Source organism: Natator depressus, chromosome 11, assembly GCF_965152275.1.
Source record: "Natator depressus isolate rNatDep1 chromosome 11, rNatDep2.hap1, whole genome shotgun sequence".
Lineage (NCBI taxonomy): Eukaryota > Metazoa > Chordata > Testudines > Cheloniidae > Natator > Natator depressus.
This window is the reverse complement of record NC_134244.1, coordinates 9,064,730-9,083,103: the sequence shown is the minus strand read 5'-3', so window position 1 is coordinate 9,083,103 and position 18,374 is coordinate 9,064,730. Positions and strand designations below refer to the sequence as shown.

The 18,374-nt window shown below is 43.0% G+C and overlaps 1 protein-coding gene across 1 annotated transcript in view; it reads right to left on the bottom strand.

Annotated features, from left to right (window-relative positions):
* The window catches only part of GLI2 (GLI family zinc finger 2), a 243,787-nt gene that overhangs the window by 50,654 nt on the left and 174,759 nt on the right, over window positions 1-18,374 (bottom strand). The gene's annotated exons all lie outside the window — the stretch shown is intronic.

Genomic DNA, 18,374 nt, shown 5'->3' with positions numbered 1-18,374 from the left:
CACTGAGATCTTTGGAGAACAGGTGCTATGCAAGTGCAAGGTGATAGAATTATTCTTTACAAGTTCCTCTATGAACTTTAGAGAGAAAAGATAAAGTGCCTGTCGCCACTTCCCTGTGGAAAGAGGGAGGGGAAAGGAACCTCCTTTGTTCTCTTCTAAACCTGCTCATAGTGAGACCATGGACTTGTCAAAACTAGAGAGAAAGAGACAGAGACTTTGTCAGCTGGAGCTCAGGAGAGGTATGTGCTTGCCAGCAAGTCAGGCAGAATTTCTGTGCTCAAAGCTTGGAACAAACTGCTAAAGCCAACAGAAGTAGTGAATCTAAGTTTCAGGAAGGCGAGCTAGACAAGAAAGGGATGTAAAAGCTACAGACACTCGCCACATTTATGGTCATGAAGGTGAGCCACAGGATGAGCTGCATTTCTTGGTCTGTTGTGAGCAGGCCTTGAATCCCTATTTGCTCTTTGACAGTTTTTTCATCTGCCCATCTTACTAGGAGACTGCCTCAGATAGGAAACTGCACCTCCCAGGGGCTAGCAGCTGCTGCCTTTGCAATGTCTAGAAGTGAAGGAAGTTTGGGAGGGAGGATAGCCAAGTGATTAAAGCAGGGAAGGGGAAGCCAGAATTCCTGCATTCTATCCCACACCCTGTCACTGAATTGAGTGACCTGGGGCAAGTCACTTAGCCACCCTCTGACTAAATAACCCACCTGCAGAAGTCAATCAAAACTTTTTCAAACCACATTGGAAGGTTTGTTTTAAGTTTTTGAGGGCAAATGTTCTGATCAGATTTTATCGTGTGTGTGCTTCTGGTTCTAGCCTCCTTAGCGCTAAATCCCTCAGTCCCTGCTTAGGCAAAGTCTCCGTTAAAGTGAGAATTTGACCTGAGAAAGGATTCACTAAATGCTGCAGGTTTAGGTATCTGGACATTTCTACATAAGAAAAAAAAATCAGACCTGTATTTCAACCCTGGAGCAGCTCCACCAGCAGTAGCAAAGGTGAAAGATGTAGTGTAGTGAGGTCTCAGGTGTTTATTCCATCATAGCTTCCAATCCTTATTAAATAACCGAGTGACAATAATGCATGCTCAATCTACCATACAGCCTTCATCCTTCCTATCACTCGGGGATAAACACAGGATCTGTATTATGCCAGTCTAAACTCAGCCTTAGTGTTCAGCCCCTTCATAAACCTGCAAAGGGAGTTCTGTCAAAAAAAGCCTACAGTACCAGGAGAGGGAACCTGGTGGCATGTGTTATTTACGGTGCCATAGGTATGAGTAGCACTGGATGCAGAGAAAACAAATGCAGTCCCTGTCCTGAGTAGTTTACAGTCTTAGGTACATACAGAAAACAGGGCAAAGTAACAGTAGACAAAGAGGAAAGAGAGGGGTCTACATCATGTGAGATCCCTTTTAAATTAGATTTAGATCTAATGAGGGTTGGTGTGGAAAGGTGGGAGTAGAGCATGTCCGATGATGGGTTTTGAGGATGATCGTGAAGCACGATTTTATGATGTATGGGATCAGAGGCTTGGCAGCATGCTGGTGGGTAAAGGGTAGTGGAACGATGCAGAATTATCAGTGTAAAGAATCTAAGTGGGTGAATGACAGGAGATAAGAGAGTGGCTGGAACAAGGGCTGAGCTCAGTGGCATTGGTCTAAGCACTGGAAATGGTAGCACATTTTATGCAGGACTCTACATAAGAATATTTAAGTATTCCCACGATTGTGTGTGAGCGCAAATATCTGTCTCTCTACATGTGTATGTAGCCACAAGAGTGAAGCTCTCTGAGAGGCTTAGACATGCCACCTGAACCTCAAGATACAGATTTCACCCTATACTGTCAACAATTCAGGTGCCTTTTTATTTATTTATAATACTTGGATATCCACAAAGCCGCACAGAACAGTAACACAAGCTTTATGGCCTTATTCAGAAATTTATGAGGGTGTCTGTCATTGTCTTTCTGATAAATTAGTAAATCTGGCAAGTGTTTGAACACTTTTTGCTGATGTGTAATACATTAAAATGTCTTTTAAAATATATATATATTGTTCTAAATACTCCTCTGTAGTGATAAAGTCTGCCTCTCACCAGTGTAAAATATAAGGCAGCAAAAAGCTGTCATTACAAGGGTATATCAGTATCCAAAACACACACACATACACACAAGTTTTATTGGAATCACTCCTGATTCACAGTGCAATAACTGAAAGCAGAATCAAGCCCATTATATTTTATAATACTGAAAGACAAACTTATGACCACATAGTGATTTCAACCTCATAACCTGTTACTATGTCATTTTGTTACCAAAATTATGTAGGTGACTTAGTCAGTTTCCAAAACTGCCTTGTTCCAAACTGTGTGGCCTATGTACATAGCCCAGTGTACTGTGGCTGGTTAACATCCTCTGTACTTCAGCCATGACATCATCTACAATAGCAGCACGCCTGCAAGGCTCAGCCAAGCTTGAGCTAAGATTTGTGTAACAGTCGAGGTTGCTGCTAATAAGTCAACCGCGTATGAAATCTACTGATTTATTTTGGGGGGGGGGTGGGGTGAAGAGAAGTGAATCAAAGTCATCAAAGTCTCTGTTCCAGATTTAGTTTCACATCATTTCTAACAATCTCCACCGCCTCATCTGGAAAAAATGAAATGGGTTTTAAAAAAAGTGATGTCATTAAGAAAACATCTGACTAATTTTTCTTCTGATGAAGACTTAATATAAGCAAGGGGGAATGTAAATTAAAAGCAGCCCCAATCTACCCCAACCCATGGAGCCTGGCTTAATATATAAGCCATGAAAAGAGTTTTCTTACATATACAGTAAGTTCCCTCTTTCATCAATAGTCAGTGCTTCTCCCAATGGGGTTGTGAACTTCTTTGATGCAGGCTTGAAACTATGTATTACTGGGTCTATGAGCCTTCTGAGGCTACTGTGATCAAACTGTGAGGCCGACATCGAAAATGCATTTAATAATATGCAGGGCTCGCTATTCATTTTCTCCATGCTAACTTGTGCAGAAGATTCTGAGTCCCTCAGAAGAGGAAAACTCCAGCCTGGCCAAAAAGGTAAAGTTGGAGAAAAATGACCAAGATGTCAACCAAAAGGCATACAAATGGAAATGCAGCCGGCAACAGAGCACAAGGTTAGCCTGGTGGTTAAAGAAATGGACTCAGAGGTCCAACTGAACTGGGTTCAATTTTCAGTTCTTCTATAGACTTCCTCTGTGACCTTGCGCAAGTTACTTAGCTTTTCTGTGCTTCATCTGTAAGGCTACGGTCTACACCACATGATTCTTTCAGCGCCGTGTATAGCGTGTACTCGAATCGCCCCCCTAGCATGGGTTTAAATAGCAGTGTAGACAGTGAGGCATGGCTTAGGTGAGTAAAGCATACACATGCTTGAAGGGAGTGGGCATGTACCTGAGTACATACCCACCACAGATCTCTTTGCTCAATCCGTGCTGTTCCCTCTACACTTCTGGTTTTAGTTGTGTAGTGCCCCCGCCACAAGAAGAGACTCTGGAGAAAGGCTCTGGCACTGGGGAGGCAGCAGGGAAAGGCTCTGCAGTGGGGAAAGGCTCAGTCAATTCCTTGCTGCTAGAGACTTTCCCCTCTACTGGTAAGGACTCTGGCAGAGGGGAGACAATGGGAAAAGGCTCCGCCAGCTCCCCACTGCTACAGCCCTTCTCTGCTGCAGGTAAAGCCTACATCAGCAGGGAAAGGCTCTGGCAGCCTTGTAACTATACACTGCAGTGTGGACCCAGCTTGCTTTTCACTGCAGCGTGTAGCTACACATACCCTGAATGCCACCAAAAGCGGTGTGTAGGGTAGATGTAGCCTAAAAGTAGAATAGTTATACTCCTGCTCTTTATCTGTCTCATCTATTGAGACTGTAAGTTCTTTGGGGCTGGGACTTTATCTTACTGTGTATGTGTGTAGTGTGCCTAGCACAATCAGGTCGCAATCTCTGTTAGGACCTCTAAAGATTACTGAAACACAAAATAATTATAATAAGCAGCTCAGGGATACTGATCGCTTACCATGACAAGTCTCAAAGTAGTATGGCTATCATCAACCACCAACTAATATTAATCCTTAAGAGTACTGGGGATAAGGTCCTCCATTCCTCAGGCCACTGTCTTCTCCTCACAACTTGCTTTCCCATTTCACCAGTAGCCATTTGTTCCCTGTCCATTATTGTTAATTATCTGAATTCTGGCAAGCTCCTGAAGGCCTCAGTTTAGAAGAGTGCCCCCACTGTGCTAGGTGCTGTACAAAGACATAGTAAAGAGATAGTTCCAGCCTCAGAGAGCTTACAAGATGGACAAAGGGTGGTGGTGGGGTGGGGGGGGGAGAAGGTATTATTAGCTCCCTTTTACATCTGGTGAATTTAGGCACAGGGAGATTAAATAACTTGCCCAGGGTCAGAGAGGGAGTCTGGGGCAGAGGTGTGAATAGGATCCAGGTCACCTGGTTCCCAGTATGGTTCCTTAACTACAAGATCAAACCTGGTCACCTTCAGAGCTTTTCCCCTGCTGCAGTATCCCCATCCCTGAAAGTGCTTCCACCCTGTTACTAGTCCTTTCCACACCTGCAGCGTGGCTGCCTCCCCATCTGTGTTCTAAAGGCTGAAGGGTCGCTGACGATTGTGACCATCTATGCCAAAATTTGACCTACATATTTGACCGACAAGATCAAACCATGCACTCTCTCCAGGGACTATATTCAGCTTTGGCAGGGATATGGAATGAAACAAACAGCTCTCCGCTTTCCATCTCTAAACATTATGATCCCAACTGTTTGGCTCTCCTCCTCATACCCCATTCCATATTCAGGAACGATCTGGACCATCCCTAACAAAAATACATGGCAGCATCCACCCCACACATCACATCCAGAAATGCAACCCCCAAGGCTGCATTCACCTGACAGGGAGAAAAGGGCTGGTTCTAGGCAGAAGCTGTGGGTGCTTCAAGCATTTCCTTAACACTCTTTCCCACAGACCTATGATGTTAGAACACATTTGTAAAATTATTCACTGTTCTCACTGTTGGACGGCATGAAGAAAACACCTGACCATCCATACTGAGGGAGAATCCAGGATCCAGTGAAGTCATCTGTGAAACTGCCCCTCACCGCAATGGGTCCAAGATTTCACCGTATGTATATTTCCAACACAGTTGGGGCTGCACTTTGCAAATAGGCTTTGGAAATGGGAGCGGGGTGCCTATTTCCCTGAGGCTCCTTTCAAAATCCCAACGTATATCATTAGCAGTCAGTTATTCTGTAGTGATTTACATCTTCCAAGAGGCACATAAGCGTTCATCAATTTACCCTCTCAATGCCCCTGGGAAGCAGAGAAGGTTATTTGTTATCCCCTCCCCCCTCTTTTTTAAATTTTAAACAGACATGGAAACTGAGGCGGGGAAAGTCTGTTGATTTGTTTAACGCCATACACTGAGTTGGTGGTAGAGCTAATGTCAGAGAACTTTCAAGCTCTCAGGCCACTAACTCACACGTCTCTTCAGATCAGTTACTGACAAATTATTGTTGACAGCTAGGAGGGAACCGCCTTGAAAAATGCACAGGGCAGTGTTGGGGTTACTAGATATTTTCGCCTTGCTCCAATAATCTGCTGTCTATGGAAGGGAACCGTTAGGCATCTACAGATATGAGTATGAAGCAGCAAACATTTCTTGCATTCATGGGCAGTGATTTGAGTCCCTTAGGAATATCTGTGACCAGGATTGGGGATAAAGGGGGGAGATCTCTTTAAACACTGATGGCATCAGGAAAAGTGCCTCTCAGAACATTATTTGCAGCCTTAGATTATTTCCACAGCTGTCAATAGTTCTCTCCACCGGTGCATTGTTCTCACCTACTTGTCAGCGCTGAAAGCCACCCTGCTGTTTCAGGGTCTGATGTACAATCCTCCACAGATGCAGGGAGGCGAGGCAGCTCAGCAGTTGGCGTGTGACAGGACTGTAGGAATAGCACCAGCAGCAAGAAGATCTATTAACAGTTGACACTTGACACATAGAATCAGTGGGAAACTAGGAATTTTTGGTAGTTTCCTAGGGGTCTAGTAACTCCCCAATTGTACTTGCATCAAAGGAAAAGAAAGCTGCTTAATCTTCTTACCACCTGTGCCACCCTAGTGCAGCAAAACAAAATCAGGGTAAATAAGTTTGTTGAAATCAGTGTCAATTCATCCAAAATATGCAGACAACCTAAAAGCAGAGGAATGGATTAAACATGCTGTAGTCGGTAAGAGCCATATCTGGGCAGCGGCCTCATGCTAAATGACAGTACTGGGTCTCTTCTTTGGCACTACGGTCAACTGACAGGCCTCTCAGCAGGACAAAAAGCTTTTATCAAGTCTCCATCAGGCAGTTCAACCAAAATGGAAAAAAAAAATCCATCTATCCCTAAGAACCTTTGTTCACTGTGTAGCAGTGTCAGGGCCTAAGAGGTTTGGAAAAATCTGCTCCCCCTGAACAGTAACATAATACTTTGCTGTAGCACCTTTCATCTGAAGGTATCCAACTGCTTAGTACAGAAGGAGGAGTTATGGGCCTGATCCTCACCTGGCATCTTCAAAAGGGACTCTCTCCTTTGACTTCAGTGGAGCTACACTGATTTACACCAGTTGAGGATCTGGCCCCCCAAGGGTATATCTGCACTGCAGCTGGGAACGAGCCTCCCAGCCTAGGCAGACAGACTCATGCTAGCTCTGACTAAGCTAGCATACTAAAAATAGCAATGTGGATGTTGTAGCTCAGGCTCTGAAGCCCACCCTGGGTTTGAGCTCAGGTGGCTAGCCCCAGTCTCCACTGGAGGCGCAACTTTTACACTGCTATTTTTAGCATGTTAGTTCCAGGGAAATTAGCATGAATCTACCCACCCGGTCTGGGAGACTTGCTCCAAGTTGCAGTGTAGTCATACCCCTGGATGCACAACCCCCTTTGTGAGGCATGTGAGGAGTACAACTCCCATTTTACAAGTAGGTAAATGGGGAATGTGGTAAATTTGCCAAAAGTAACACAGCAAATAAAAGGCAGACCCAATAATAGAACCCAAGTGTCCTGTCTCCCCAGTCCCATTCTCTAGCCAGTAGACAACACTCTCTCCAAAAGGGAGTGGAGGATTTTCAGTGGCTCAGTAGTTTACAGTCCTAGCCCATATGTGCCAAACATCTCAATTCAGCATGGTCAGGCCTGTCACAGATTGAAATGTCAGTAGAGGGGGTTTTGGAACAAACTGATAAATTAAACAGTAATAAGTCACCAGGACCAGAAGGTATTCACTCAAGAGTTCTGAAGGAACTCAAATATGAAACTGAAGAACTATAATTGTGATATGTAACCTATCCCTTAAATCAGCCTCTGAACCAGATGACTGCTGAACAGCTAATGTAATGCTGATTTTTAAAAAAGTATCCAGAGGCCATCATGGCAATTTCAGTACCAGGCAAATTGGTTGAAACTATAGTAAAGAGCAGAATGATTAGACTCAGAGATGAACACAATGTGTTGGGGACAAGTCAACATGACTTCTGTAAAAGGAAATCACGCCTCACCAATCTATTAGAATTTTTTGAGGATGGCAACAAGTATGTAGTCAAGAGCGATCCAGTATCTGTACTAGGAAAAGGAGTACTTGTGGCACCTTAGAGACGCATCCGATGAAGTGAGCTGTAGCTCACGAAAGCTTATGCTCTAATAAATTTGTTAGTCTCTAAGGTGCCACAAGTACTCCATTTTCTTTTTACGGATACAGACTAACACGGCTGCTACTCTGAAAAGTATCTGTACTGAGACCTGTGCTGTTCGACATATTCATAAATGATCTGGAAAAGGGGTAAACAGTGAGATGGCAAAGCAGACTGCAAAGAGTTACAAAGAGATCTCACAAAACAGGGTGATTGGACAACAAAAAGGCAGAAGAAATTCACTGTTGATAAATGCAAAGTAATGCACATTGGAAAACAATCCCAACTATGCATACAAAATGATGGGTTCTAAATGAGCTGTCATCTCTCAAGAAAGAGATTTTGGAGACATTGTGGATAGGTTTCTGAAACCATCTGCTCAATGTTCAGTGGTAGTCAAAAAAGTTAACTGAAAGATAGGAACTATTAGAAAAGAGATACATAATAAGACAAAAATATAATGCCAATATATAAAGCCATGATCCGCCCATACCTTGAACTCTGCGTGAAGTTCTGGTCACCCCATCTCAATTGGAAAAAGTAAAGAGAAGGACAACCAAAAATATTAGGGGTATGGAACAGCTTCCATATAAGGAGAGATTAAAACGACCGGGGCTGTTCATCTTAGTAAAGAGATGACTAAGGGAGGATATGATCGAGGTCTATAAAATCATGAACATTGCAGAGAAAGCAAATAAGGAAACCCCTTCACATAACAGAAGAACCAGGGATCACCCAGTGAAATTAATGGTCAGCAGGTTTCAAAAAGAAACGTCTAAGGAAGTACTTCTTCACACAACAAATAGTGAATCTGTGGAACTCGTTGCCAGGGGATGTTGTGAAGGCCAAAAGTATACTGGTTCAAAAAAGAGTTAGGTAAGTTCATGGAGGATAGGCCCATCAATGGCTCTTAGCCAAGATGGTAAGGGACACTACCCTTTTCTCTGGGTGTCCCTAAACCTCTGACTGCTGGGACTGGATGAAAGGGGATGGATCACTCGATAATGGCCCTGTTCTGTTCATTCCCTCTGAAACATCTGGCCCAGGATCATGGTGGGCTAAATGGACCATTGGTCTGACCCAGTATGGCCAGTCTTATGTCACCAAAATATTTTATCCCCCAATCCAGTGTATTTCAATGAAGTGGGCACACATCCCTATTTATGTCTCTTAGAGGTTGGCAAGTACATATTCCTCTCACCACTACTCACAATGGTGGATGTGAGCTGCTATGCCCCTGGGCATTACTGCTAGACACAATGCTGTTAAAGGTGTTCTTTATGCCCCTTGTGCTGGAACAGCAGCCCCACTGATCAGCACCGTAGCAGCATTACTTCTTGGAAGTGAATCCCCAATGGGATGAGGGTATCTGAGGCCACCAGTATTTGGAGGAGGTACTAGCGGTTCTCAGGCATTTTAATTTGTAAATAAGTGCAGCAAAAAATAGTGTGACTTTCATTTAATTTTTTTTTTAATAAATTGGCAGAGCGGATGCTTGGGCAGCAGCCCAACTTCCACTGGAGTTGTTTATGCCATGAACTAGGAGTAGAGCCATTTCCCAATGCCCACCCTGTCCGTCTCGCATGAAATCAGCTCGGGCGTTCCTGGAAGCTGAACCTCTAAGAAATCCAACACTGAAATAGTCTCTCTGCAAGTGCCTCTCTGCCACCACTGCCCTCCATCCACCCACACAGTCAGAGACAGTAGTGATGAGTGAAGGCTGGATTGAGAGCTGATCTAAAACCTTTTCTGTGCTCCAACAGGGGTCTAAGAGTATGGAAATGCGGGAGGCATGCCACTCTAAAGAAAACTTGGGACCTTCTTTCCCATCCCTGGCTTTATAATTTAAGAATCCTTTATAATTTCCTTCTCATTGTAAGCATGTGATAACAACTCCCCCACAAGACTAGATGTGGTGGAGAACGTTGGTTTCTGTTCTCACAAACACTATCCCCCTGCCTGGCCCATCCCAGATGCATGCTAATAAGAGGGAATCTGGAGTGACATTGAATTAATAATGTGATAGTTAAAGAATTTGCATTTCTGTGAAATAATCTGAGCAGGATAAATAAAAGCCACTAACAGGAGGAGAAATAACCAATGCTAAAGTCCCCTGACTAGTTAAAATTAATTTTTAGGTGCCAAATGCATTAATTCAGTGGAAGACAAAGTGGTGAGTACTTCCCAGTTGCTTAATGGAATAAGGACACTTGCAAATGATTGTTTTGTTGGGTTGTAAAAGTTCACATTTTCTACTGAGAAATGGATATAGACAAGCTGTTAAGAAACAGAAACTGTACATGGTAAGTATTGCATTTTTGTTAAAAGTAAAAAAAAAAGAACTTGTTTCCTAAAATAATGGCCTGATTTTCAGAAGTGCTGACACCCACAACGCCACACAAAATCAATAGACAATGACGGTGCTCCATACCGTATCTCTCAACTTGCAAGTGCCCACATGTGAGTCTTTGACAGAGACCCTAAACGAGGAATGCCAACAAATTATTCTGCAGGAAACAAACTGCTGTGAGATGCATTCCTTCAGCGTAACTAACTCTTGATAGAACCTGCATTTCATGATTGTTTATTTCTGAGGTGAAGCCATTTTCAACAGCCAAACTGAGTGGACACCACATTTATGAGGTAATTTTGGGATGGCAATGAGTGACATCCCTCAAAATAAGGTATGCTTGAGAGGTCAAATCAGGGCCATGCATAATTCACATCAAATTCATATGTGATTTGAACATTTATGGAGAATTTTTTTCATTCTTAAACTTAAAAAGCAGCTGATGTGCAACTCACTATCTGCAGGGAATTAGTGAGGGATATTAGCTGTCTTGTGGCCTTGATCAACTCCCATTGATTTAATGGGAGTTGGATGAATCTGTCATTTGGGTGACTGGTAATCCTTCAAATTTCACATGTAACTAGCTGGAAATTATCCTGTAGAATGACTTGATGCTTGAATATAGGGCTCCCAGCTTTAGAACACCTAGCAAAATTGGAGGCTAGCAACTCAGTGACTGTCGGTGAGGGCCAGTAGATAAGGCACTGGACCTGAGCTCAGAAGATATGGGTTCTAATTCGCAGCTCTACCACTGACCTGCTATGTGACTCTGGGCAAGTCATTTTAATCTCTCTATGCCTCTATTTTCCCATCTGTAAAATGGGGATAATGGTGCCTCTTTTGTAAAGTGCTTTGAGATCTACAGCTGAAGACCATTATATAAGGAGCAAGGTATTATTATTGAATTGGCACTAATTTTACCACTTTCAAAAGACAGTTACAGAGGTTATCAACAGAACTGGATGAAAATGGTGATAGCTTTGCTGCAAAATTTCCACACACAGATTTTCACAGTTTGGGTTTTTCTTCACGCCCCTTAAATTTTGCATTTGTGCATTGAAAACATGCACACTCAGAGAGAGAATTTTTAACAGTGAGGTGATTTCTCATGGAACAAGCTTACCATGGGAAGTGGCAAATTCATCACCACTTGTCTCTAAATCAAAATTGGATCTCTTCCTAAAAGATATGATCTATTTCAACCACAAGTTGTTGATCTTAAGTAGTAGGGAAAAATAATTCCTACCACTGTAGAAATTACTGGCTGGAATTGTATAGTCTGAGTTACAGATGTCAGACTAGATGATCAGAGTGGTTCTTTTTGGCCTTAAAATGTATGGACCTCAGAACCTAAAAATTCGTAGACAAGATTTGTGGTTAAGGCATTAGATGAGGACTCTGGAGCTCTGGGTTCAGTTCTCAGATACGCCCTGCATGACCTTGGGCAAGCCACTCAGGGACAGATTTTTAAACGTATTTAGGTGCCTAAAGTTGCAGATAGGTGCCTCGCTCCCATCAATTTCAGTGGGAGTCAGACTTTCAGTCACTGTTAAAAAAATCACACTAGGTGCCTATCTGCATCTTTAGGCACCTAAATATCTTCAAAAATCTTGCCCTTAAAGCATAATCATGCACTGCTGGAGTCAGTGGATGTTTAGCCAGTGATGTCAATGGGAGCAGAAGCAGGTCCTTAGTGTCTCTGTGCTTCAGTTTCCCATTTATAAAATGGACATAGTAATACTTCCTTTCTCCCATGTCTGTCTTGCTAGTTTAGACCCAGATCCTACACAGTGATATGCATGTGCTTAAATTTCCACACTGTGAGTAATCCCATGGAGGTCAAGGTCATCATTCATAATATGTAAAATTAAGGACCTGTGTAATTCTGTGCAGGATTGGGGCCTTTGGACTGTAAACTCTTTGGAGCACAATCAATTATTTTCTGTTGTGCAGTAAGTTGCACTCAGTGGAGATGATAAAAATAGAAACAATTAATAAAATTTCACATTTTATTGATTGCCAAACAAAGAAAAACTTAGGCTGTTAACAAGCAAGGTCACTCTCTGTTATGCAACACACAAATAAGCAAGACATCAAAGACCAGAATTAGAGTTGACATGGGACCTTAAACCCAAATCAAATTAGCATGTTAAAGAGAGATCTTTGATTCAAGCTTAATAATGGTGATTTTTTTTGTTTTGTTTTATACTTAATCAGCCTCACAGCCCACTGTGCAGTCATATGCTATGAAAACATATCAAAGGGAGTAAACATTCTGTTTCAGCTCCATAGATCCTTTTTACCTAATTATCCTACTTAGACGACCTTTTAATTTAAATTCTGCACGTCCCACCTTTTCACACAAGTTTTCCCTCAGTAACGAGGGCTGAAGAACAACCAGCATCATGTCTCATAAACAGAGAAGACTGAAAAATGTCAAAAACATGAATGAATCAAGGAATGGTAGAGAGATTTTTAATATCATGGTATCAAAGTTGGTTTCTTGGGAGACTAATGATGAAAGGGTTCCTGGAAGAAGCAAGTTCTAAGAAGGGGTTTGAAGGAATGTGGCTGAGATAGAAAGACAGAAAAGGTATGAAAGAAGATAAAGAACCAATGAGAGCAATTCAGCAAGAGGCTTAAGAGGGAGAGTGGGGGAAACAGGAGAAAGGAGCGTATCATTATGCAGATGCTTAAGAGTGACCAGGAGAAGGCTGAACTTCATTCCAACAGAGATGAGCAGTAAACAAAGGGGTTCAAAGAGAATGACATGGTCACAGCACTGGAGAACGATGGTGGTTTTCACAGCAGCATTTTGGATGGCTTGCAGGGGAATATCAGGAGAACCAAGGAAACAAAGCAGGTGATGAGGCAGGAGATGAGTAAGGTATGGACAAGATTTAATGGTACGGACTGAAAAGATGAATTTTGGAGATGTTGCAGAGGAAGACATGACAGGATTTTGAGACAGCTCTGACGTTGAGGGGGTAGGGCAGGTAAAGTCAGAAAGAAATGTCAAGTATGACATACTGTGTCTGATCAGTTGAAGGCAGAATTCCCTTAGGAATACTATCACATTTAGGGGGATACTTTTACTAATGACTGTAAGTGAGAACATAGCGTTTGGGAAAACAGATTGGTCATGGGGAAAAATTCCATTCTTGATCAGTAATATTTCAGCACAGTGTCTTGACATACTATTTTTGGGTGTTTTTTTCTTCTTGGATCTTGAAGAGGCTTGGATATTAATATGAAGGGATTTGACCTAACATTTAACAATCTAGTACTCATATGGCACCCATTCCCATAGTACCTAAGCATCTGAGAACCAAAAAGAGCTTTCATTAACCTGTTTGTGGAAATTGAGAGTCATCGCGTGGGGGGAGCTGGAAGAGACAAGAAAACTGAAGAAAATCCTTATTCATTCATTAAATATTAAATTCATCTTGGCACAGCACCAACTTATATCCCAGAAACCAAAAAAGAACCATTCCTCTTCATCATGATTGTAATACAATCAGCTGACAGCAGCATTACTCCAGGCAATGTTAACTGAAGGCATCTACATCTGACATCTGTAATTTCATGTTAACAAAATAGTTAAGCTCCTGCATCCCTGGTTCCTTGTGCATCCAAGAAACCCAGGGCTTTGACTTTACTTTATAAGCAGTGTGTCAGGGAAAGGGCAAGGAGAGGTTACTCATCTGTAACTGGATTTCTTCCAGATGTGTGTTCCTATCAGTGCTCCACTTCAGGTGTGCATGCACCTCTGCACCTTTGATCAGAGATTTCTGGTAGCAGCGACTGGTCAGCCTATGCATGTGCCCTTCACACCGTCATGCCCCTCACTAAGGATATAGAGGGCTGTGTAGGTGAACCTTCCTCAGTTCCTTCTCTACCACAAAGCCCAACAAGGGACTTTCAGAAGCAGAGGGGAAGGAGAGTGGGGAACGAAGCACCCATAGTGATACACATCTCAAAGAACTCGTTACCGCTTCGGATAAGTAACCTCTCCTCTTTGAGTAGTGTCCACTTTGTGGGTGCTCACTCCTGAGCAGTACCTACCTACGAAGGAGGGAGCTTTGGGGCAGAGTTCAGCATTGAGGAGAAAACTGCATTGCCTACTGTAGTGTCTGATCTAGCAGCATGAACAAAGGCATAATGGTTGGAGAAAGTATGCACAGATGTCCAGATTTTGGCTCTGCTGATTTCAGCAACAGGTTTGTCTTAATAAAGGCTACAGACAGACTGCAATCTTGGAGAATGAGCTGTCACTCTACGGGGAGTGAGAACATCAGCCAACTCATAACAGGTAATAATACACCCAGAGATCCATCTTGAGATTCTCTGTGTGGAGACTGTGGATTCTTGGGATTGCTTTGCAATCAACATAAAAAAGCCTAGGAGATTTTCTAAAGGGTCTGGTTCTAACTAGGTAAAAGGCCAACGCTCCCCTGACACCTAGGACATGGAAAGCAGTCTCCTGTCTGGTTTAATGTGGCTCTGGGGAAAACACTGGAAGGTGAACAGTCTGACTAATAGGAAATTCAGAAGAGACCTCAGTTAAAAATGTTGGATGGGGTCAAGGTGACACCTTTTCTCTAGAAAACATTGTGAATGGAGGATCTGCCAGTAGAGGCCCCAGTTTTCTGACCCTTTGGGAAGAGGTGACAACCACCAAGAAGGCTGTCTTCATAGATAAATGTAACAAGGAACAGGTAGCTAGTGACTCAAAGGTGTGTTTCACAAGGCAATTAAGGCTCAAATCCTAGATTGGAGTAGGATGCCTGATTGGCAGGAAGCAATTCACTAGACCTCTTAAAAATCTCACTGTGGTAGGATGGATGAAGACTGAAAAATCCTCTACTGGAGATTGTCATCGCTGCTAAGTGAACCTTAATGGAATTCCCAGAAAGTCCTGATCTTTTCAATTCCAACAGGTAATCCAAGATTGTGGACAGAAAAGAACAAGCAGGTGAAAGCTGATGACGATTACACCAAAGATTATAATGTTTCCACTTCTGAAGGTAAGTATGTCCTATAGATTCCTTTCTACGATTTAATAATACCTGTTGCACTTCTGATGAACAGGAAGTCTCTAACCCTGAGAGCCAATGAGGAGCCATGCTTGGAGCCACAGAACCTCCAGTTTGCGGTGAAGTGTCTGACTGCCATCCTGAGACAACAGAGGGGAGCTGATGGGAAGCTGCCATGGTGGGTGAGAGGCAAGTCGGATGAGGTAAAGATACCAAATCTGTCTTGGCAAAGTTGGAGCAATAAAAATGACTCCGTTTTGGTTTTGCTTGATCTTGCTGAAAACCTTTAGAAGCAATGGGATTCATGGCTACACATAAAGAAGGCCTCCTATCCAGGAAATGAGAAAGGCATCTGCTAGAGATTGGGGATCTAGACCTCCCCTGACACGCAATTTGCTGCTCTTCATATTGGCTGGTGTGGCAAAAGGAGCAACTCCTGGTAATCCCCACAGTAAGAATATTCTGTTGAGGACCTCGGGGTCCAGCTCCCATTTGTAATTTAAGGAGAAGTGTCTGCTAAGGTCATCTGCCATGGTGTTTTTAACACCAGGGAGATAAGAAACTGAGATGACTATCTAGTTGGCTATGCATCAACTCCAGAGTTTCATTTTGTTGCAGAGAGAGGGGGAATGTGCACCTCCTTGACAGCTGATACAATACATGCAGGCCAAATTGTCCTTATCTTGATTGACTTGGCTCCGATTACAGGAAGAAAGTAAAGGCAAGCATTTGTGACCACTCTCAATTCTAGAAGGTTGATGTGGAGGAACTGTTCTGCAGTGATCATTTGCCCTGAATTGTATGAGGTCCCAGCTGTGCCTCCCATCTCAAAAGTGACGTGTCTGATGTTATCATGACAGTAGGTGGATTCTGGATAAATGGGACTCCTGCACAGGTATTGGCAGGTTCCTTCTGCCAGTGGAGTGACTGCAGAACTCACTGGGGAACAGACACAAGCTTGTCTAGACTGTTGTGTGTTTGGTCTGCACCATCTGAAGCAATCCCTGGAGACACTGAAAATGTAACCTGATGTACTGAATTACAAAAATGCAAGCTGCCATGTGCCCCAGCAGTTGAAGACTATTTTCTTACTTGCATGTGGGGATTGCACTGGATTTTTGAGATGAGATTCTTTAGGGTGAGAAATCTGTAGGAAGAGAGATAAGCCCTAACTGCCACCACATTCAGAAAAGCTCCTATAACATTTAGACGTTGAAGTGGTATCAAAATGGACTTCTGAAGATTGAATTGGAGGGCTAGGCTGTGGAACATGGACTATTTCACCTGTATCACCGCCAGTAATACTTCCTGATAAGATTTGCCTCTGATCAACCAATCGTCCAGATAAGAGAAGACTGTTATGCCTGGACAACTAAGATGTGTGGCTATGATCACCATAATCTTTGAGAATACACTTGGGGCTGAGGAAAAGCTGAAAGGGAACACCCGGTAGTGCTAGTGGTCATGGTTGAATAAGAATTGAAGAAACCACCTGTGAAAAGGGTGGATTGCCACATGAAAATATGTAGCTTGTAGCCTGAGAGTCGCAAACCAGTCTCTGGAATCTAGAGGCGAAATGTGGCTGTAAGGGTCAACGCTGTTTCATATATTTGTTCAGACATCTGAGGTCTAGTGTGAATCTCCATCCTCTGTTCTTTTTGAGAAACGGAAAGTACTGTAGGTAGAATCCCTTTCCCCTGTGCTACTCAGGAACTGATTCTATGGCCCCTAAACACAGAAGAAAGCAGTCTCTTGTGTCAGCCATTGATTGTGAGATGGGTCCCTGAAAAGGGACAGGGAATGGGGGTGATAAGGAGGGATGGAATTGAAATGGAAGCTGTAACCAAAACTAATGACTTCCAACACCCATTTGTCCAATGTGATGTAGCTTGAAATTGGGAGAGGCAGTACACAAAAGGGAAATGGAGAGTAGGATGGTGTAGCAGTAAGTTCCTGTCAATAGGATGGTTCAGACTCTCAACCAAGCCATCAGAAATGATGCTTGGAAGACGTGGATGACTGGGACAAAGTAGCCATAGCAAGAAGTTGGCTTCTTCTTTGAATAGCTAGTCTGTTGGTCGGTGGCTTGAGTGGCCTATAGAGGTTAGAAAAATGGGCTGGACAAGACCCTCGTGCAGTCTGAGACCTGCTAAACCTTCTGTTCACAGATAGAGATCCCAAGGAATTTGAGCCTGGCCCTCAAGTCTTTCAGAGTGTGAAGGAGTCATTGGTAGACTGAGCAAATAGTTTGTAGCCATCAAAAGTAAGGTCTTCAACAGTACTCTGTACCTCCCTAGGGAAACTTGACATCTGTAGCCAAGATGCTCATCACATGATTACGGTGGACATAGACTGTGCTGCACTATCGGCAGTATCTAAGGAGGCCAGTAATGATGTTTTTGCGAAAAGATAACCTTCCTGTATGATAGCCTGGAATTGCTCCCAATGCTCCTATGGAAGGTGTTCAATAAAATAATTAAACTTGTCTTTTAAATAATTGTACGTCAACATAAGCACCTGGTGGTTTGCAATTTGAAACTATAGTGCAGCTGAGGAGTAGGACTTTTGACCAAAGAGGTGAAGTCTCTTTTGGTCTTTGGAATAAGGGGTAGACTTAAAATTGCGGTGTCTATTTCAGGCACCACATTTCAGGAAGGATGTGGACAAATTGGAGAGAGTCCAGAGAAGAGCGACAAAAATGATTAAAGGTCTAGAAAACATGACCTATGTGGGAAGATTGAAAAAACTGGGTTTGTTTAGTCTGGAAAAGAGAAGATGGGGTGGGGGGTTGGGGCATCATGATAACAGTTTTCAAGTACATAAAAGGTTGTTACAAGGAGGAGGGAGAAAATTTGTTTTTCTTAACCTCTGAGGATAGGACAAGAAGCAATGGGCTTAAATTGCAGTGAGGGAGGTTTAAGTTAGACATTACGAAAAACTTCCTAACCGTCAGGATGGTTAAGCCCTAGAACAAGTTGCCAACGGAGATTATGGAATCTCCATCATTGGAGATTTTTAAGAGCAGGTTAGATAAATACCTGTCAGGAATGGTCTAGATAATTAGTCCTGCATGGGTGCAAGGGACTGGACTAGATGACCTCTCGAGGTCCCTTCCAATCCTATGAGTCTATGGTACAGTTCTCTGAGTTGTGGGTACTGTCCCAGAAGCTCTCTCTCCTGAAGCCTTCGATGACCAATGCCCAGACATTAAAGATGATTCTTTTGTGCTTGAATCTCTAGAGACTCTCAGTGACCATGGACTTGAGG